This window comes from Ailuropoda melanoleuca, chromosome 2 (assembly GCF_002007445.2).
Source record: "Ailuropoda melanoleuca isolate Jingjing chromosome 2, ASM200744v2, whole genome shotgun sequence".
NCBI classification, from domain to species: Eukaryota; Metazoa; Chordata; class Mammalia; order Carnivora; family Ursidae; genus Ailuropoda; species Ailuropoda melanoleuca.
Window position 1 is genome coordinate 17,135,228 of NC_048219.1, and position 20,430 is coordinate 17,155,657.

At 38.0% G+C, this 20,430-nt stretch overlaps 1 protein-coding gene across 1 annotated transcript in view; it reads left to right on the top strand.

Moving 5' to 3' along the window:
- RLF (RLF zinc finger) overlaps nucleotides 1-20,430 on the top strand; it is an 86,243-nt gene that overhangs the window by 10,470 nt on the left and 55,343 nt on the right. The window lies entirely within an intron of this gene.

Sequence of the window (20,430 nt, forward strand, 5' to 3'; positions counted from 1 at the left end):
AGCCCGATGTGGGGCTCGATCCCATAACGCCGGGATCACGCCCTGAGCCGAAGGCAGACGCCTAACCGCTGTGCCACCCAGGCGCCCCTATTTTATTTTACTTTTTAAAGATTTTATTTATTTATTTGACAGAGATAGAGACAGCCAGCGAGAGAGGGAACACAAGCAGGGGGAGTGGGAGAGGAAGAAGCAGGCTTCCAGCAGAGGAGCCCGACGTGGGGCTCGATCCCATAATGCTGGGATCACGCCCTGAGCCGAAGGCAGATGCTTAACTGCTGTGCCACCCAGGCGCCCCAAAAATAGTTATTTTTAAAAAAATAACAATTACTGTTGAAAACTGCCTTGATTTTAAATTCTGCAGGTAGCAAATTAATTTTTAAAAGATTTTTATTTATTTATTGAGAGAGAGAGCACGAGTGGGGGAGGGGCAGAGGTAAAAGCAGGCTCCCTGCTGAGCGGAACCCTAGAATCATGACTGGAGCCTAAGGCAGCAGCTTGACTGACTGAGCCACCCAGGCGCCCCCTTAACACTCTTTTCTTTTTTAAGATTTTAATTTATTTATTTATTTATTTATTTATTTATTTATTTATTTATTTATTTGACAGAGAGAGAGAGACAGCCAGCGAGAGAGGGAACACAAGCAGGGGGGTGGGAGAGGAAGAAGCAGGCTCCCAGCGGAGGAGCCCGATGTGGGGCTCGATCCCAGGACCCGGGATCACGCCCCGAGCCAAAGGCAGATGCTTAACGACTGAGCCACCCAGGCGCCCTCCCCCCCAACACTCTTAACTGAAAAAAATTTTTAACTATCAAAGCAGTGCTCAAAATATATAATACTACAGGAAGGCTTAAGGAAAAAGTAAAAGCCCTCTTCTGCCCTCAGTCCCTCCAGTCACTCCCCAGAAGAGTTAAATCTCCTGTGTATTCTTAAAAACTCAAATCTGCAGTTTAGACTTTAATATATTTAGAACAATTTTCTGTATCAACATATGTTAAGTATGTACCATAATTAAACCATTGTGTTCTTTATTGTTATCATAAATAAGCTTTCTGTGAACATCCTTAAACATTAAGCAGTGTTATTAATGCCTATAGCATAAGTTCTTGGAATTGAAATTACTGTATTAAAGAGAATGTTTATTTTAAATTTTGCTGGATTCTGGCCTACAAAAAGTTGAATATGTACTTCTATCTGTAGTGTTTGGGAGTCCCTGTTTGACTCTATCCTTGCTAAACCCTGGTGCTATTAAACTTTTTAATATTGGCCAGTCTGATAGTGGCAAATAATTGCTGTCATACCATTTCACTAATTTTCATTTTAACTGCATTCACATGCTTTTTCACATGCATTAAATATTTGGATTTTTTTTTCTTTGAGGTTTGTCTTTATTTTTTTTTTTTACATACCTGTATTTTAAAATGTTATTAGTTGAAAGTCGTTAAAATTTGATTGTTGAATCATCAAGTGTGATCATGCTGCTCTGAGGTTCTCAAGAAGCAAAGTTAGTTGCAGCCTAACCTGAAACCATTGGAATATATTATACAAATTAGTGATTGATCATTGCTGTGAGAAATGTGCATGTACTCATTTCTGACAAACATTTATTAATGTTTTATATACCAGTGCTGCTAGACTCTAGGAAGACTTAAGTCACAGCTGAATAACTGGAAAGACCCTAGTGCTTTAATGGAAAGCTAATGGCTAACTTTTTCTTATATTGTTATTTTTATATGTTTTCAAATAAAGTGCCACTGAATGGACGTATGGCCTTGGGCCAAATCACTTTGTTTTGGGGGCTTCAGATTGCTGCTTCAATGAGATAATGTTTAAGGTTTGATTCTCCTTCAAAATTATGTAATTCTGTTGAAAACATTTGCTAAGGTTTATTTTCTAAGTTGTCTCCAAACATTTGTGTGTCCTTATTAAAATAAATGAGTAATAAATGTTTTATTTATGTAGTACCTGTTATAAGCAATCACAGAAAAATATAAAAGTGATGAAATTTTTGGGGCGCCTGGGTGGCTCAGTCGGTTAAGCGGTTAAGCGTGTGCCTTTGGCTCAGGTCATGATCTCAGGGTCCTGGGATTGAGCTCTGCATCAGGCTCCCTGCTCAGCGGGGAGTCTGTTTCTCCCTCTCCCCTCACCCCCCCAAATAAATAAAAGCTTAAAAAAAAGTGATGAAATTTTTGAAAATCATTTAAAGTGTTAATACTAAATTTCTGCCCCCAATGGGTTATTACTTACCCCTGTAGTGTAAATGCCCACCCCAGTTGAAACCACTCTACTAATTTGAACTGAAGTTATTTGTTTACATTGATTATGTTTATTATCCTTATTTGGCTTTTTCCTTCAGAGTGAAATCTTTATTTCAGTGTTTAAGGGACTTGGTAAATGAAAATGTGAAATCTAGAACAAATTTTCCCATAAAATTCTAACCGTAAACGTGGATACATCAAATTTGGTCAGTCTTATGTTTTATTGTCTTATGAAATGGATAGCATATCAAATAGAAAGTGTATTTGAAGTTAGGAGATTTCACTCTAAATCCTCATTCTGACATTCTTGTGACCTTAAACCTTGCCTTGGATCTTTCTCTTCTCTATAAAATTGGGGGTAATAGAAAGCTCCTCGATGGGTGGTTGTGAATATCAAGTAGGATAACACTGCCATTAGCATAGCTTTTAGTAGCAGATAGGTACCCAGTGTGTCAATTTATTTCCTTTCCATCCTGAGTAATGTTTTAAAGAAGTATTTCACGTAGGGCAGCTTTCCACCATTTTCCTGTTAATGTACAGCTCATTGAAAGAAAAAAGTTTCCTAGATGTTTATAGAGCATTTGCAGTATGGTTTTAGATTCAGAGAGCCTTTGTAGACTGCAAGTGTAATATACAGTAAAATTTTTTATGTTGAAACAGTATGGATGCCCTTTGGGATCCATATATAGTGGATATAGTGAGTGAGTTTGACCTGTTGTAACTAACAGAGCATTCTATATACAATTTTTTGATTCATTTGATTATTGGTTTTAACTTGGTTTACTGTTTGGCATTTAAATTATGTATTTCACTTTATTGAAATCCATACACATCAAAAGTGATTTGAATTTGCAACCCATTGGATTTGAGTCCCTGGGTAAAAAGTGACCATGTATTCGAAATCGTATGTTTGAGGGAAGAATTTTATAGAAGTTATCTAATTCAGTCCCTTTCCATCTTAAAACTTTTAAGGGGGAACTCCTTCTCAGTCTAGGATATAGGCTGAGGATCAGAGTAGGCAATAATATTAATAAAATTATGAACATTGATACATTTATTTACCACCAAACAAAATTCATGACTAGTGTATCATTAATCTGATGTGAACACCCATCTAAAAAATAGGATCTAACCATTTCCTTTAAAAAATTCCCAGAAGTGCAGTTTGGTCAACATTATCCCGCTCTCCTTTATAGGATTTGAATGAAGCAGTGAGAATCTGGAACCAAATCTACTTAGTTGAATTTTTTTTTTTTATGTATGTATGTATTTTTAGAATTTATTTGAGAGAGAGAGAATATACAAATGGGGGAGGGGCAGAGGGAGAAGGAGAAGCAGACTCACTGCTGAGCAGGGAACTTGAACCGGGGCTCACTCCCAGGACCCCAGGATCATGACCTGAGCCAAAAGCAGATACTTCACCTACACTGAGCCACCCAGGCGCCCCTGAATTTGTTTTAGTATACAACTGTACACTCTCATCAAAGATACATATCTGAAAAACTGTCTTAATCAAACTTCAGAAATAAGTTAGCAAATCCTTTAATAATAGCACGAAGCATCAAAAGCAAGTAATTACAGAATACCTGCTATGTACTACTCAGTATGCTGGGTTCTTGTCTACAGTGATGAGAAAACAGATGTGGTTCTTGCCCTCCTAGTTTATTGTCTAGTGGAGAAGATAAATATTAAATAATTTTTATGTTATGTTTGCTTATTGATACAGTAGAGCCATAGTCAGTGTTTGATGATCATATGTATTTATCCACCTTCCAGTTAGTTTGTCCTCCATGCTTAATTACTGCATAATAGTTTTGAGGTCTAATGTAAATGGGTTTGAATAAACATTATTGTTCTTTTCCAGTTGGTACAAATCATAAAGAAATGACTTTCCATGCCGCTTTTCAATAGTCAGTTTCATTGGTCTTGGTTGCCACACTAAAAAATTGAAGCAAGTATGTGGTTAAGAAGGGAAGACCTTCCAGATTTAAGGGAGAGTAGGAATGCGAGAGATCTTTTATATAGGTAACTAAGGCATTTGTACCAAATTATTTACACGGGTTATTTGGAGGTGGGGAGTTGGGAGTGGAATACAAGGGTGCTTTATTGCATACAAAATTTTAAAGTGGTGGGATTGTAGGTGAATTTTACTTTTTTGTTGTATTTCAGTATTTTTTCAAATAAAATTTAAACAGATAATAAGGTAGTGCTATATGTATCAGTATGAAAGGATATCCAAGATATTAAGCAGTGATGCATAGAAAAAGTTTTGAAAAAATTACTAACTGCATGAGTTAATAAGACATTCACTTTGTTTCTTGTGTTTTTATATGGTTTGTACTTAACCTGTTACCCTTTTATTTTTATTTTATTTTATTATTTATTGATTTATTTATTTAAAAGATTTTTATTTATTGGACAGAGAGAGACACAGTGAGAGAGGGAACACCAGCAGGGGGAGTGGGAGAGGGAGAAGCAGGCTTCCTGCTGAGCAGGGAGCCCGATGTGGGGCTCGATCCCAGAACCCCGGGATCATTACCTGAGCCGAAGGCAGACGCTTAACGACTGAGCCACCCCGGCGCCCCATTATTTTATTTTATTTTAAAAAATATTTTAAGTAATTTCTACACCCAGCGTGGGGCTCAAACTTAAAACCCCAAGATCAAGAGTTGTATTCTCCACCGACTGAGACAGCCAGGTGCCCCACCTGTTACCCTTTTAAATTAATTTTCATTTTATCAACTGTTGTTTCAGTACTTGTCTTTGCTTCTCTCTCTCCTCTCTGTTTCCTAGCCCTTGTGTCTGTTTCTCCTTTTACTCCCTTAGTTTGGGTCTGAAAGAATACCCTCCAGTAGCTTTCTGAGATCTCTGCTCTTGTTTGTGTTAGGCTGGGTGTAAGAATCTAGGTTGAGGGGCGCCTGGGTGGCACAGCGGTTAAGCGTCTGCCTTCGGCTCAGGGCGTGATCCCGGCGTTGTGGGATCGAGCCCCACGTCGGGCTCCTCTGCTGTGAGCCTGCTTCTTCCTCTCCCACTGCTGCTGCTTGTGTTCCCTCTCTCGCTGGCTGTCTCTATCTCTGTCGAATAAATAAATAAAATCTTTAAAAAAAAAAAAAAGAATCTAGGTTGAAAATCAGTTTTGCTCAGAACTTTGAAGTATATGTTAAAAGTCATATTTCCAACATACAAAGCAGTAAAGAGTTTATAAAATGAACATGACCTAAGAAATTAAATGATTGGGGGCGCCTGTGTGGCTCAGTCGTTAAGTGTCTGCCTTCGGCTCAGGTTATGATCCCGGGGGCCTGGGATCAAGCCCTGCATCGGGCTCCCTGCTTAGCGGGAAGCCAGCTTCTCCCTCTCCCACTCCCCCTGCTTGTGTTCCCTCTCTCGCTGTCTCTGTCAAATAAATAAATAAAATCTTTAAAAAAAATTAAATGATTGGAGCTACGTGTGTACCCTTTCACAGATTCTTTAATCTCCCACCACCACCCTGATTTTGGTATTTAATCATTCTCCTGCATCTCTTTACTTAGCATTTGTGCATTTTAATACAGTCTGTAGTATTATTTTATGTGTTTTTCAGCTTTACTTAAATGCTGTACTATATGTATTCTTCAGAAGCTTTCTAAATTCAACATAATGGAAAAATAAAGTCACAATGTTTCTAAGATTTATTTACATTGGTATGTATAGTTTTGGCACATTCGTTGTTCAGTGGTGTGTAGTGTCTTAATTTGTAAATCTATTATAATTCATTTTTCCATTCTTTTGTGAATGGATTTAGAGGCATTTATTTACACTAACTCTTGGGGTGAACACCTTTCCAGTATATCTTGATACATGGGTACAAGAATTTCTTTAGGGTATATACTTAAAGTGGAGTTGCTGGGTTCATATATAGGCCTGCCTTCAACTATAATAAATACTGCCAAGTTATTCTCCAGGTTATCTGTTGTTTATGCCAGTTATCAGTGTACGAAAGTTAGCATTGCCCCACATTCTTGCCAATATTCGGTGTAGTTAGTTAAACCTTAGCCATCGCGTGGGTAGACTGTGGTATCTTGTTGTGGTTTTAATTTTTTTTTCCTGTTTACTTGTAAGGAGTTACCTATTTAGTTATATTTATTGCTATTCGTATTTCTTCTGTGAATTGCTTTTTCTTATTTTTTAGTTGGGCTATTTGCCATTTTATTTTATCTAATCTTAGATTTTATTTTTAAGTAATCTCTACACCAACATGGGGCTTGAAGTCAGAACCCCAAGATCAAGATTTGCATGCTGTACTGACTGAGCCAACCAGGTGCCCCTTATTTGTCTTTTTCTTTACCATTTTTTTTCTTTTTAAGATTTTATTTATTTATTTGAGAGTGAGAGAGAGAGAACACACATGAGTGCAGGGTGGGGTAGGGACAAGCAGACTCTGTGCGTGGGGCTCAGTCTCACCCTGAGATCATGACCTGAGCCGAAATCAAGAGTTGGCCACTTGGGGTGCCTGGGTGGCTCAGTTGTTGAGTGTCTGCCTTCGGCTCAGGGCGTGGGATTGAGCCCCACATCAGGCTCCTCCACTGGGAGCCTCCTTCTTCCTCTCCCACTCCCCCTGCTTGTGTTCTCTCTCTTGCCTGCTGTCTCTCTGTCAAATGAATCAAAATCTTAAAAAAAAAAAAAAAAAGAGTTGGCCACTTAACCAACTGAGCCTACCCAGGCTCTCTGACTTTTTCTTTTCTTTTCTTTTCTTTTCTTTTCTTTTCTTTTCTTTTCTTTTCTTTTCTTTTCTTTTTTCTTTCTTTTACCACCCCAACTTTTTTCTTTACCGTTTTTATGAAATTATGTTATGTTAGACATGAAGCTTTTGCTGGTCATATACCTTAGAATTATCTTCTCTCCAGTTTATCTTTTCGTTTTTTATATTACCTTTATGCATTGAAGTTTTATATTTTTTGCAGTAAAAATTATAAATCTGACAATTGAAACATAAAATTTATTTAAATTCCTTTTATGATTTTGTGTATTTTGGGCCCATATGCCTTCTTTTTATTAGTTTTATTTTTGGTGCACCTGGTTGGCTCAGTCAATTAAGCATCCCACTCTGAACAGTTTAGGTCTTAATTTTTGGGTCGTGAGTTCATGCCCCATGTTGGGCGTGGAGCCTGCTTAAAAAGAGAAAAAAAAAACACAAAGATTTTATTTTATTTTATTTTTTTTTTAACNTTTAACATTTTTTATTTATTTATTTGACAGAGATAGAGACAGCCAGCGAGAGAGGGAACACAAGCAGGGGGAGTGGGAGAGGAAGAAGCAGGCTTCCAGCAGAGGAGCCCGATGTGGGGCTCGATCCCATAACGCCGGGATCACGCCCTGAGCCGAAGGCAGACGCTCAACCGCTGTGCCACCCAGGCGCCCCCAAAGATTTTATTTTTAAGTAATCTTTCTGACCAATGTGGGGCTCGAACTTACTACCCTGAGATCAAGAGTCACAGGACTGAGCCAGCGAGGCACCCTGTGGCCCATATGTCTTTAAAAACCGCTTTGTTAAAGTATAATTGACATACAATAAACTGCTCCTAGTTAAAATGTGCAATTTGATAAGCTTTGGCATATCCAAACACCCATGAAATCATCACCATAATCAAGATGATGAATATATCCATCACCCCTAAAAGTTCCTTCTTACTCCATTTCATTTCCTCTTTCTTTCTCTACCGTTTTTCCACCATCACTCAACTGTTGATCTGCTTTCTGTCTCTATAGATGAGATTGCATTTTTAAGAATTTTATATGAATAAAACTCTGCAGTGTCCTTGGCTTCTTTCATGTAGTGTAATTATTTTGAAATTCATTCAAGTGTATATTACTAGTTAATATGTTTTATTGCTGGGTATTCATTGTATGGTTCTGTCATGATTTGCTCATTCACCTGTTGATAGACATTTGGCTTATTTCTAAGTTTTGGCTACTATAAATAAAGTTGCTGTGAATATTTGTGTATAAGTCTTTGTGTGGACAAATGCTTTCTCTTGGGTAAATACCTAGGTGGAATGGCTGGGTCACATGACAGGCTTTTCAGAGTAATTGTATCATTTTACATTCCCACCGACAAACAATGTATGAGAGTTTTAGTTTTCCACCTCCTGATCAACACTTGGTGTGGCCACTCTTTTTCATTTTAGCCATTCTAAAATTAATGGTAGCTCTTTATAAATGTTAATTTACATTTCCCTAATGACTTATTTTTATTTTATTTAAAGATTTATTCAGTTGAGAGCGAGATAGCGAGCACAGGGCGGGTGTGGGGCAGGAGGAGAGGGGAGATGGTTAATTAACCCCCCAGATGCTCCTTTTTTTTTTTTTTTTGTAAGATTTATTTATTTATTTTTGAGATAGAGAGAGAAAGATACCCCACACGTGCATGGGTGAGTTGGGAGAGGGGCAAAAGGAGAGGGAATGGGAGAGAGAATCTTCAGCAGACTCCCCACTGAGTGTGGATCTGTTTCTGGATATAAACCCTTCATTAGGTCTTGTGTGTGGGGGGGGTTTTTTTTTGTTTTTTTAATGCCGAGGCTTAGATGGCAAAGAGTGGGCAGAATGGGGATGGTAATTTGTATCACTTGTAAGTTATACACATTCTGACTCTGGTTCACTTGGGACTCTCTGGAGGGAACACTCTTGGCCATGACACAGATTCCTCTGTGGTGATGTGGCCAATGGGGAAAGCCTGAGGTCCTGTCTATCTGCTTATTATAGGGAGCAAATCACAAGGATGAACTGATGTGGGTGTCACACATTCTGGACAGAACTGTTGGTGAACTCATGTGAGATACCATTAAGAACTACAAGGAAATACTGAGTAAGACAGGAAAGAAAAGTCCTACATAACTAGGGCACACGAGCAGCCAAGCCACGATTAAGTTCTATTAAGTCGATCCCTTCTATAACGACAGAGTTGATAGGGTCAGTGGAAAAAATGGAATCGAATATATTCTTTGCAAAAATATCCTCCTAGGCTTTGGCTTTTCTTTTTATTCTTTTAACAGTATCTCTTGAAGAGCACAAGTTCTTAATTTTGATAAAGTTCAGTCTGTCAGCTTTCTCTTCTATGAATTATGTTTTTCACTTTATATGTAAGAAATCTGCCTGTCTCAAGACTACAAAGAATTTCTTCTATGTTCTCTTCCAGAAATTTGTTTGAGGTTTTACATTTAGATCTATGATCCATTTGGAGCTAGTTTTTGTATATTGTATGAGGGGTGGGTGGAAGTTTTTTGTGTTTTTAAAATGAATATATAAATGTTCCATATCTTTTGTTGGAAAGACTGCATTCTCATTGAATTAAGAAATTGCCTTTGCACTTTGTTGAAAATCAGTTAGCCGTATGTATGTAGGTGTGTTTCTGGACTCTGTTCTGTTCATTGATCTATCTGTCTACCCTGATGCCATTATCATATTCTTGTGTTGTTTTTCAGACAGAAAATATAATATGAAAGCAATATTGCACATAGAGACAGGAAGTAGAATGGTGGTTTCCAGGGGACTGAAGGGAGGGCTTAACAGGGAGTTACTGTTTAATGGGTTCAGTTTCAGTTTTGCAAGGTGAAAAGAATTCTGTGGATGGATGTTGGTAATGGTGGCACAACAAAAATATACTTAATGCCATAGAACTGTACTTCTAAAAATGGTTAAGATGATAAATTTTGTTACATCTTTTTTTTTTTTTACTATAATCTTTTATTAAAAGCTATATTGTCCAATGTCCAGGGCAAAATGAATACCCAGTTTCAGGTGACTGATTTTAAAATAATCAAGACCCAGAGAGGTTAGCTGGCAAATGATGAGAGTAAGAGGTTTGAATGCACAGCCACGGGGTGTATTATTTCACTATATTACACAGCTACATCTGAATTGTAATACTTTTCCCTAGTGTGGGAAAACTTGGATTTTAAAATCTCCAAACTTAGGAAGTTTTCTAGATCAATCCTTTCAGTAATAATGACTCACTAAAGCAGAAATGGGGGATATTTGAATTTATCCTCTTCTCCTCATCTTCCTGTTGCATGCTTACCCACTTAATGTTTCTTGAAAGTTGCTAATCGAAAATCTCAAGACATAAAGTTGACTCTTTTTTGGGGTGTTTTTTAAAATTGTAGTGAATTATGCATAATATAAAATTTACAATTTTAAGCATTTTTTAGTATACATTCACTGGTGTTAAGTATATTCCATTGATATGAAACCATCACCACCATTCATATCCAGAACATTTTCATCTTCCCAAACCAAAACTCTGAACCCATTAGACACTAATTCCCCATTCCTCCCTCTCCCCAGCCTCTGACAACCATAACTTCTGTCTCTAAGAATTTGACTATGCTACCTACATATGAGTGGAAACCTACGTTTTTGTCTCTTTATGATTTGCTAATTTTACTTAGCATAATGTCTTCAAGATTCATCTATGTTGTAGCATGTGTCAAATTTCCTTCTTTTTTTTTAAGATTTTATTTATTAATTTATCAGAGAGAGAGAGCACAAGTAGGGGGAGCAGCAGGCAGAGAAGGCAGAAGGAGAAGCAGGTTCCCTGCTGAGCAAGGAGCCCCGTGTGGGACTCGATCCCAGGACCCTGGGATCATGACCTGAGCTGAAGGCAGATGTTTAAGCAACTGAGCCACCCTGGTGTCCCTCAAATTTCCTTTTTTTTTTTTTTTTTTTTTTTAAAGATTTTATTTATTTATTTGACAGAGATAGAGACAGCCAGCGAGAGAGGGAACACAAGCAGGGGGAGTGGGAGAGGAAGAAGCAGGCTCACAGCAGAGGAGCCTGACGTGGGGCTCGATCCCATAACGCCGGGATCACGCCCTGAGCCGAAGGCAGACGCCTAACCGCTGTGCCACCCAGGCGCCCCTCAAATTTCCTTTTTAAAAAAAGATTTATTTATTTATATTAGAGAGAGTGAGGGTAGGGGCAAAAGCAGAGGGAGAGAGAAATGCAAGCAGATTCTGCACTTAGCACAGAGCCCGACGTGGGGTTCAGTCTCACAACCCTGAGATCATAACCTGAGCCGAAACCAAGAGTTAGACACTTAACCAACTGAGCCACCTAGGTGCCCCAAGTTTCCTTTCATTTTTAAGGCTGAATAATATTCCATTGTGTGTTCATACTACAATTTGTTCATTCATACGTTGATGGATTCTTGGGTTGCTTCCACCTTTTTTCTTTTGTAAATAGTGTTGCTGTGAACATGGGTACGAATACCTCATCAGGTCCCTGCTTTTGTTGTTTTGGGTGTATATTCAGAAGTGGATATTGGATCATATGGTGATAGTTTAGTTTTTGGAGGAAACCACCATGACATTTTCCACAATGGCTGCACCATTTTAAATTCCCACCGGCAGTACACAGGGGTTCCACATTCCCCATTTCCTAGCCAGTGCTTGTTATTTTTTGGTTTTGGTTTGTTCTGGTTTTTGATAATAGCCATCCTAATGGGTTGGCTGTTATCAAGTGCCAAGTGGTTATCTCATTGTAGTTTTGATTTGCATTTTTAAAAAGATTTTATTTATTTATTTATTTATTTATTCATTCATTCATTCATTCATTCATTCATTCAAAGAGAGAGAGCGCACAAGTGTAGGGGAAGGGCAGAGGGAGAGGGAGAAAGAGCATCTCAAGGAGACTCAGCACTGAGCATGGAGCCTGATACAGGGCTCGATCTCACAACCCTGAGATTATGACCTGGGCCGAAACCAAGTGTTGGGACGCTTAACCAACTGAGCTGGCCAGGTGTCCCTGATTTGCATTTCTTCTTTTAAAAAAATAAGAAAAGATTTATTTATTTATTTTTGAGAGCTCACCAGGCGTGCATGAGGAGGGGAGGGGCAGAGAGAGAGGGAGGAGAATCTCAGGCAGACTGCCCCGCTGAGTGTGAAGCCCGGTGCAGGGCTCAATCTCATGACCCATGAGATCATGACCTGAGCTGAAATCATGAGGCACTCAACTGACTGAGCCACCCAGGCGTGCATTTGCATTTCTTAATTAGTGATGTTAAGCATGTTTTTCTGTGCTATTTAGCCATTTGTGTATCATCTTTGGAGAAATGCCTATTCAGATCCTTTCCCCACTTTTAGTTGGGTTGTTTTGTTTTTTATTGTTCAATTCAAGTCTTCTTTATATATTCTGGATCTCAATCCCTTAACAAATACATGGTGTGCAAATATTTTCTCCTGTTTTTGGGTTGCCTTTTTAGCATGTTGATAGTGTCCTTTGGTGTATAAAAGTTTTAAGTTTTGATATGTTTTTACTTTTGTCACCCATGCTTTTTGTATCTTACTCAAGAAATCATTGTCAAATCCAATGTCATGAAGCTTTTCCCCTATGTTTTCCTCTAAGATTTTTTAGCTCTTAGATCTGTATTGAGTTAATTTTTGTATATGGTATAGGGTAAGAGTCTAATTAATTCTTTTGCATATGGATACCTAATTTTCTCAACACTGTTTATGGAGAAGACTACCCTTTCTCTCATTGAATGGTCTTGGCACCCTTGTGAAAACTCATTGATCATACATGTAAGGGTTTATTTCTGGGCTCTGTATTCCATTGGTTTTTATGTTTGTCTTCATGCCAGTATACACGGCTTCGATTACTGTGGCTTTGTAGTAAATTTTGAAATCAGGAAATAGTGAGATCTATAACTTTGTTCTTCTTTTCAAGATTGTTTTGGCAATTCAGGGTCCCTTGAGATTCCATAACACTGTTAGGATGGATTTTTCTCTCTCTCTTTTTTAAGATTTTGTTTATTCATTTGACAGAGAGATAGCCAGCGAGAGAGGGAACACAAGCAGGGGGAATGGGAGAGGAAGAAGCAGGCTCCCAGCAGAGCAGGGAGCCCGAGGCGGGGCTTGATTCCAGGACCCTGGGATCACTCCCTGAGCCAAAGGCAGATGCTTTACAACCGAGCCACCCAGGCGCTCCAGGATGGATTTTTCTGTTTCTGCAAAAAAAAGTAATTGAGATTTTGACAAGGATTGCATTCAATCTGTAGATTGCCTTGGGTAGCATTGGAATTTTAACAATAGTAAGTCTTTCAGTCTGTGGACATTTCTGTGTCATGTCTTTCCACTTATTTGTGTCTTCTTTCATTTCTTTCAGCAAAGTTTTGTAGTTTTCATTGTGCAAGTCTCTTTGGTTAAGTTTATTCCTAACTATATTTTTGATGTTACTATAAATGGAATAGTGAACTTCCTTTTCAGATTATTCATTGTTAGTGTATAAAAATCAGCTGATTTTTGTGTGTTAATTTTGTATCCTGCAGGTTTGCTGAATTTGTTTATTCTCATTGTTTATTTTTAATGTGGAATCTTTATCATTTTCTACATATACAGCGTATCATGTTATTTACAAACAGTGTTACTTCTACTTTCTCTCAAATTTGGGTGCCTTTTACTTCTTTTTCTTGCCTAATTGCTCTCACTAGGACTTCCAGTACTGTGTTGAATAGAAGTGGTGAAAGTGGGCATTTTTTAAAAAATATTTTATTTATTTATTTGCCAGAGAGAGAGAATACAAGCAGGGGGAGTGGCAGGCAGAGGGAGAACCAGGCTTCCCACTGAGCAAGGAGCCCAATGTGGGACTCGATCCCAGGACCCTGGGATCATGACCTGAGCTGAAGGCAGATGCTTAACCAACTGAGACACTCGTGTGTCCCTTTTTTCCCAATCTTCAAGGAAAGGCTTACAGTCTCACCGTTGAGTATAGTGTTAGCTGTGGTTTTTTCATCTGTGGATCTATATTACGTTGAGATAGTTTTCTTCTATTCCTTGTTTGTTGACTGTTTTTTCTTGAAAAATTGAATTTTTCAAATGCCCTTTCTGCGTTAGTCGAAGTGATCTTGTAAGGGTTTTTCCCTTTATTCTGTTAATGCAGTTATTGCATTGATTGTCATATGCAGAACCATCCTTGCATTCCAGGAATAAATCCCACTTGGTCATGGTACCTAATCCATTTTAACATGCCATTGATATTAGTTTACTAGTATTTTGTTGATTTTTTAAAAAATCAGTGTTTATAAGGGATATTGGTACATAGTTTTCTTGTAGTCTTTGTTTGGCTTTGGTATCAGAATAATGGTGGCCTCATAGAGTGATTTAGAGAGTGTTTCCTCCTCTGATTTTTTTTGAAGATTAAAGTTATCTGTTGGAGCTGTCCTCATCCACGCTCTCTTCTTTACTGTTATAACTCAGGTGAAGATACCTTAGAGATGCTATGGTAATTTTTAAGATGATCTCTTTAAAAAAAATACATGAAAATTGTATTCAACTCCACCAGTAATGAAAGGATTGTAAATTGAGTATACACAGTAATTGTATTTCCCCTATCCAGTTGACACTCAAAAGTTGTATTTAGATTGTAGTAAACAGTAATTTTAACAGCTTCCAATCTGTCACTGTCTTAACACTAATAATAGAAATGTAAATTGGAACAAATTTTGTGGAGCAGAATTTGGCACTATGTGAAGCATTAAAAATAATGCATCCTTTGACCCAGCAATTCCATTTATAGGATATTATCCTGAGAAAATTGTCATGGATACATGGAAGAAGTTAAAGCAGTGCTTTCAACATTATAATAATGCAAAGTTAAAGCCATAATGTCCAGAAACAGAGAATTTGGTAATTGTGGTACACACACAAGACTATGCAGCTATAACATACTGATGTGGGAGAAAATTTTACAAAACAGTGTGTAGTATAATGCCATTAAAATGCTTCTATTTAGGCATTATAAAATCCTCTCAAACTTAATATTACCTGTTAACAGTGGTCTGTTACCTGGGTGGTAGTGTGGATTCTTGATATTTTTATTTCTACTTCTCCGTCTTTTTATTTTTTAAACAGTAAGTGATACTAGTTTTATGACAAAACAATAAAAGGTATTCTATTAAAATTCAAAATGAAATGATGCAAGAAAGTATAGTTAAATCTTATGGCAGAATCAGTCTCTAAAAATAATCTTGGTAGGCAGGAATGATGGACTGAATCCAGTGAAATTTAATCAGGATGGATGAATTAGGTAGATATGATAGAGTAATAAGTCATATTTCTGGGTTTGAAAAACCAACTATAACCAGTATGAAAAGGGTGAGGTGGGGCCCAATAGTAACACATGCGAAAGACTTAAAGGTTTTAGTTGACTTTACCCACCTTCTTTGTGTGAGCAGCCAGCCTTATTCCTCCCCTTCCATTTCATTTCACACCCAGCTTAGTCTCTTCATGGGAAACCTCCAGTGTTTACTCACCGAGTGATGTTAAGTCTTGTCACCATATGACCCCATTTGTTTTAGTCATTACTGACTTTGTTCAGCGTTGCTGTCTATTTGGAGTCCTCCTGTTCCTCTTACTTTTGCTTTTTCAAACTTGACCCATACTTCAGAAAACGAACTTATTAGTCTTGCTGGAAGCCTGTTTGTCATGGTGCAGTCACATTTTACTCAAATTGATTTAATTCTGGTAATTTTGATGTGTGGAGAAATTAAAATCAATAAGATTTTTCACTTTATGTGCAAAATTTGAAATAATGCAAATCATCTTCTATTATTAAAAGTTACATAATTTCCTTTTGCCGTAGGACATGTAGCTTTAACGATAAATGCCGGATACCTTTTTTCATTTCTTTGTGAACCACCGGTATGTGGGGTGTCAGTCAGCACCATTGCCGCAAAACCTTCCCGGACGCAGTCACTTTAATCGTACTACTTGCTGCAAAATATTAAAGATAATGCATAGGGGAAAAAAGCAGAATTTAAAAGCGCACTTCAAATAGTTGTAGAATTGTGCATGCTGTGAAGACCTGAAGTAAAGCGATGAAGTGTGGGCTCTGGAGCCACATGACCCTGAATTCAAATTTAAATCCTGAATCCAGCAGTTGCCTATTCTGGGTGACTTTGCAAATAACTTAAGCTCTCTGTGTGTTTGTTTTTTCATTTAAAAAAAAAAAAAGATTTTATTTTAAGTGATGTCTGCACCCACCATGGGGCTTGAACTTACAACCCCTAGATCAAGACTTGCATGTTCTACCAACTGATCCAGCCAGGGTCCCCTTTGTTTCCTCATTTTTTAAATGGGCTGGTGATAAATCACCTAGTTCACAGGGTTATTGTAAATTGTGTTAGTAGCATGTAAAGCTCCTAGGAGAATGCCTAGCTTATACTGTGTGCTCAAAAATACTGTGCATATTCAGTTGGGAATATTAGTCTTGAACTATTTGAGTTTTGCTTATTATTATTTTTTTAATGGCAGTTTTTAAGAGATTTATTTATTTGAGAGAGAGCATGCACACATGTGTGAGAGCAGGGGGAGGAGCAGAGGGAGAGGGAGAGGGAGAGAATCTCAGACAGACTTCCTGCTAAGTATGGAGCCCTACCTGGGCCGGGGCTCAATCCCAAGACCTTGAGATGACAACCTGAGCTGAAATCAAGAGTTGAATACTTCACTTAACTGATTGAGCCACCTAGGCGCCCCACCATTTGAGTTTTAAATTGCAATACATCTCCACATAAAATATGACTGTTCTGTAAAATGCTCCCTCTTTGGGGCTCCTGGCTGGCTCAGTTGGAAGAGCATGTGACTCTTGATCTTGGGGTCGTGAGTTTGAGCGTGTTGGGTGTAGAGGTTACTATGAATAAATACATAAACTTAAGAAAAAAGAAATGCTCCCTCTTTGATGGTTTTGGAAAATAGCATGCTGCCCATCACTTTGAAACCATGTAGTGAGGAATATAGATAGAACTTGGACAGGGGGAGGAGCACCTGAGTGACTAGTCAGTTAAGCATCTGCCTTTGGCTCAAGTCATCATCCCAGATTCCTGGGATCGAGCCCTGCATTGGGCTCCCTGCTCAGTGAGGAGTCTGCTTTTCCCTCTCCCTCTGCTGCTCCCCCACTTGTGCTCACTCTGTCTCTCATTGTGCTCACTCTGTCTCTCAAATAAATAAAATCTTAAAAAAAAAAAAAAAGGATTCGGATGAGGGGAGATATTTTTTCCTCCTAGTCGTAAACCTAGTAATGTTCATTAAAATTTGGGAAGTTTAGAAAAATATAAAGACAACACAAAATTGTTCATAACGCTATTACTATCCCAGGGCTAGCTATATTAGCATTTTAATTGAGTTCCTTCTGGGTTTTTTCCTGTGCATTACTTTTTTTTTTCAATGTACAAATATGTTGTGATTTTAACACATATACAGAGGGGTGCCTGGGTGGCTCAGTTGGTTCAGTTGTGCCTTTGGCTCAGGTCATGATCCTGGAGTCCTGGGACTGAGCCCCACAAGCCTTATGTTGGGCTCCCTGCTCAGCAGGGAGTCTGCTTCTCCTTCTCTCTCTGCTCCTCCTTCTGCTGCTCGTGCTCTCTCGCTTACTCTCTCAAATAAATAAATAAATAAAATCTTTAAAACACACACACACACATATACAGAACCGGAGGGTATTCAGCCTAGAGAAGTAAACCATTGTAGAAGTCCAGGTGAGTCCATAGTAAACTATGTTGGGGACCTGGTCACGGTCACTGACTACAAAAATAAAGTATAGGGATAGGAAACAAAGGTATTTCTGAGGTTGAATCAACAAACTTTGGGGCAGTGATTTTTTTTTTTTTTTTAGCTCTCTCTCCTGAAAAAAGAGGCAGATGGAGCATAGGAGGAAGAGCGTATTTGCTGGGGAAGATGTTTGTTTTGCACATATTGAGTTTGAGAATTGAGGACATTCAGATGGAAATGTCTAATAGGCAGTTGAGGTATATAACAAAGACTTGAGGTAATCTGCCTGGGATATGAATGAGAGCACCCCAGTAAAAATGTTTAAAATTAATGAAAATGGTTTCTATAGAGAGATAAACGTATTTGACCTCTCAGTACACCTTGCTCTAAAAGGGCGAGTACTCAGCATAGTATTGCCACATAGTAGGCCTTTCTGGAATAAATGAGTTAACTGAAACAAAGAGAGGAGCTATTAATTTAGTCTCTTGTAGAATCCTAATGAACTTGAGGAAGTCATATTTATTTTTTTTTTTTAAGATTATTTATTTGAGAGAGAGAGCAGAAGCAGGGGGGAAGGGCAGAGGGACAGGGAGAAGCAGACTCCCTGCTGAACAGGGAGCCTGATGCGGGTCTCAGTCCCAGGACCCTGAGATCATGACCTGAGCCAAAGGCAGATGCTTAACCAACTGAGCCATCCAAGTGCCCCAGAGTCATATTTATTATTTATCTTCCCTTTCTCTTTCAGTTTTGTTGGTGTCTAAAATTTAAATTTCTGAGGAGGAATAAGACCTCTATTTTTCTTTACTGCTTCTGGTGGAATGTTATTTGGATGGCTGTAATTCATTTAACTTAATCTTGAATTTTTTAAAAGAGGTGATAGTGTAGAAGATTGTTCCAGTGATTCTTCAAATGCTCAGAGTATGTCATAATGGATATGTTAAAGGAGACCTATTAAATTGGACTAACACATGAAGGTGAAAATATTCAGGAATATAAAAATAAATAAATCAGTATAGGACAAGCTGTAAACATAAATACCCCTGCGGTACTGAATCTTTGAAATTGTGTAACTTGTAGAAGTCTTAATGGAATGTCTGTGTCAGAAGATACTGGATTGATATCAGGAGCATTCTGAGTGGGAAAGTAGACTGGAAAGACCCACCTCATCTGTATGCACTGTGCCCTCCTCTTTGTATACTTCAGGCAGCAGTTGATAAATTTTCATGTGTGGTTTCAACTGTCAGACTGTGTTGACTCATTCTGAAAGCTCCATGAAAATAGACCCCCCATGTCTTTTTCCCCAGCACCTAGCAGTGTAGGTTAGAGTAGACTCTCTGTAAATATTCGTCCAGTGAATATGGTGAATGGATCAGCAAACATTTAGTGAGACTTGAGAATGTTCTGTGGTGGTGGAATTGGGTGGAGAATTGTTAGGCTTGTGAAGATTGATAACGCATAATATCTGACATCAGGGAGTATAAAATCTAGTATTGAGTATAAATTTGTGAAGTTCTCTGGTTTTAGATTAACCAGTGGAGACAATAAGTAATTTGCTGACCTGAAACAGACTTTGTTTCTAACAAAGATTTTAATAAATTTCTTGAGAGAGTGTGCAAACTCTTATTTATATAACAGATAAGCACATATTCTGTATTCCTTCTCTGTACTCATTTAGCTGCAAAAAGGATTGTTACAGGGTGAGTTTAATGATCCTCTCTTACTAAGTTTTTTTTATTATAAGTTGGGGTTTGATTAAATGAGGACATAATGCTCTTCCGAAAGTATAGAAGGAGTTCACATCTCTGGTGTGGTACTGCAGCAAGATACTTAATTGAATTGATATGCAAAATAAACGGCTTGATCATTCAGGTATGCAAAGACCAGATAATCCAGTGTGTTAGCTAAGAGTTTTTACTGTATATGGTGTAATTGTTTATCATGTATTTCCTTTAAGCTTTTTTTTTTTAAAGTAATCAAGACTATTCTTAATTATCAGAACTGATATAGGGACTGTTAGTTTGGAAACTAAAGCCGCAGAAAATGCAGTGGAATCCTGTAATGCTACCACAGCTATTTATAGTTCTTCAGGCAGAAAAATTTAAGACAAGAAGTTAGGACCTTTTGAAGAAATTATCCCGGGGCGGGGGGGTTGGTAATGAATTCAAATCACATGTAATTCACTCAAGATAAAGGTACCTCTGAAAATAAGACTTTCCTATAGAAGGAGTCCCAATCAGAATTAGGACTAGCCCAGTCAGAATGTGTATTCTAGAGGAAAAAGTTGCATCATCCCTATGCATAATTCAAATGGTAACCTAACTAGATATATCAGTTGACCATAAGCAAAACCTAATCACTTGTTATAAGGAAGATATATATTAATAGAAGAGAGAACAACTCTGTGGAACCTAGAGAATCCCCAAACAAGAATTTAGTAGTGGTTTTCTAGCATTGTCTAGAGAGAACATAAGCCATCTTTCCACCATCATTTGAACAAATTCTTTGTGTTGGATACATGTAGTTTATCAGGCTTGATTGTATTCCATTTTCCTTTGTTCTAGATTCCATACTCACCAGATACTGTCTTAGATAACCACGATATGGATAATGGGGTACTCTGGGTAGTAATATGACTATCCCCTATTATAAAGCTATTATAAA